Source organism: Pseudophryne corroboree, chromosome 2, assembly GCF_028390025.1.
Source record: "Pseudophryne corroboree isolate aPseCor3 chromosome 2, aPseCor3.hap2, whole genome shotgun sequence".
NCBI lineage: Eukaryota > Metazoa > Chordata > Amphibia > Anura > Myobatrachidae > Pseudophryne > Pseudophryne corroboree.
The window spans coordinates 761,509,146-761,511,692 of NC_086445.1; the positions used below are offsets into that span (position 1 = coordinate 761,509,146).

A 2,547-nucleotide genomic window follows, 5' to 3' on the forward strand; every position below is an offset into this window, starting at 1 on the left:
TAATAGTTCTAAAAACAACTCCAATGTCGGGCCCTTATACAAAGGGTTATCAGTAAGCAAATGTTTCACCGCCTGCACCCCCATCAAGTGGGGTATACAGGTGTACAGACTACTTACATCCACCGAACACAACACACAATTAATAGGTAATGGAGGTAATTGTCTGAGTGACTTCAAAAGTGTATTGGTATCCTTCAAAAACGTTGGCCAAGCCTGTACACAGGGTTGCATTAAGGAGTCTAAATAAACAGAGATGGGTTGATATAACAAACCTCTTGCGGCAATAATAGGCCGCCCTGGAGGATGGACCAGATCCTTGTGTAATTTGGGAATTAAATACAGAAGCGGTCTAATAGGAAATTATACCTCCAATGCCTTTCTCAAAGAAGATGTAATAAAACCCTGTGTACAGGCCGAACTCAACAAAGTATCCAACTCCATTTTAAAACGCATAGTGGGGTCACCATTTAACTTTTTGTAAATCAAGGTATCACTCAGCTGTCTAGCCACTTCCGCTTTATAATCAGCTAGATCTAACACAACCAAAGCACCCCCTTTATCTGCTTGCCTAAACACTACATCATCATATGAGGCTAGATCTTTTAATGCCTTTCTCTCTTTAATAGACAAGTTATGATACATAGGTTTTTTACTAGAAGGATGGTTAGCTACAGCTGTGTCAAACATTCTAGTAAACGTTTTCAAAGATGCGTTAGTGTTCACTGGATCAAAACCAGATGCAGGCTGAAGTCTTTGTAATTGTACGGGAATGTCAGAGGAAACCTGAGGTTGATCTAAGAAATATTGTTTAAGTCTAATACTCCTGTTCAACTTAAAAAGTTTTACTTTCCACTGGGTATTATCAAATGGTACAGTGGGCACGAAGGATAATCCTCTTCTCAGAACTGATAGCTCACATTCAGTCAATGTCCTGTGTGATAGATTAAATATTAAGTCTTGCGACCCTTCGGTGGCTTTTTTCCTCTTCCTTTCCCTTTCGTTTTGTTTTCCTCGCCTTGTTCGTTTGAACTGTGGTCTAAAAAACGAGCTCTTGTACGTACAGGTGATGCCCGGCCTTTATTTCTAGAAGAACGTGTACTCTCTCCTTCACTTTCTGTTGTACCTGTGTCGTCCGAAAAACGTGCTCTTTGCAGAGTGCATCTGAATAGTGGCCTTCGATCTTAGCTAGGATATGCTCCTGTTAACCATGCATAAACACGTTGTTTACAAATGGGGAGAAAAGAAGACTCTTTTGTGGGCGCACTCTTAACTTTGGACAATAAATGAATTAGTCAGAATAAATTAAAAATTATAATTTTAATGATTTCACAGAATTAAGATAATCAGTGGTTCTTGAAAAAGAATTAACAATGATCAAAAGATCACAATATATTTAGATAGCACTACGTGCTGATACAAAGTAGAAGCTAACTTCCGGCTGACGGAATAGATTCTGAGTGTTATAAGCAATAGCTAAAATGTTAAACGGTACGTTCTAATGATAAACATGTTCCTGTTGTGTATTCTATGTCACAATAAACTAATACAGTCTGGATACTGGTTTATCTTGTGAGTGGTATATATGTATCTCTCATATTCGACCAATTAATAGAAAAAGAGTGGAGAGTGAGATGGCAGTGTGAATCTACTGTCAGTATTAGACACTGTACGTGCTGAACCAATTAGCTCTACTACACTGAGTCTTCCTCAAAGGTCACCCACTTGAGTACTGACCCAGCCCAACACTGATTAGCTTCCGAGATCGAACGGCTTCGGGCGTTTCCAGTGTGGTATGATAGTAGAGAGAATGGACAATGATTGGAAGCTCAGGAATCACTGATGAGAGTTCACGAATTTACACAGTTATTCAGGACAGATAATTGTCAAAGAAGAAATCAGATTGATCTGCTGCCAATGTTAGACAGGGACGTAGTCCTGAATCAATGGTGAGAGTCCATGAAATGAAGGAAAGGGGGAAAAGGAAGGGGGAGGGAGAATTGGTGAGTATAAATATTATTGGAAATTTCCACAGGATTATTGTTCGTGGCAATAGTGGAATAGACTGCAATATTTATTCTGAAATTGGCTGGATAACTGGTAAGTGCCAAAGTATGGTCTATGTGAGTATTATTATCTAAAATGGTCCTCAAAATATTTCTATGTTGATGGTGTCTGAGATAAAAATACAAGGCACGAGGAAAGATAACAAAGTAACCAATAGACTGAATAAAAGTATCCAACTATTGAATGATAATAGTAAAGAAACAAGACCAAATAGTAGAACGACTGTGACAAAAAATTACAGTGGTAACTCTTAATTAGGAATGGTCTATTGAGGTTCAGAATAAATCACTGCAAATATCATGATACAAATAAATTTCAATAATTGCAAAAATCAATGAATATTGCTGATATTGATGCAAGTGATAGAGGCGAAGACAAACATTTAAGACCTAAAGATCTGCCAATAAAGCCTGATTTCAGAATGCATAGTGATACATGAGATAAGTCTGATAAGCTATTGCTCTCACGATTAAATGAAAACAA

General features: G+C 37.8%; 1 pseudogene; it reads right to left on the bottom strand.

Annotated features, from left to right (window-relative positions):
* Nucleotides 1-1,685: 1,685 nt before the first annotated feature.
* Nucleotides 1,686-1,804, bottom strand: LOC135054336 (5S ribosomal RNA; annotated as a pseudogene).
* Between the last annotated feature and the right edge of the window lie 743 nt (nt 1,805-2,547).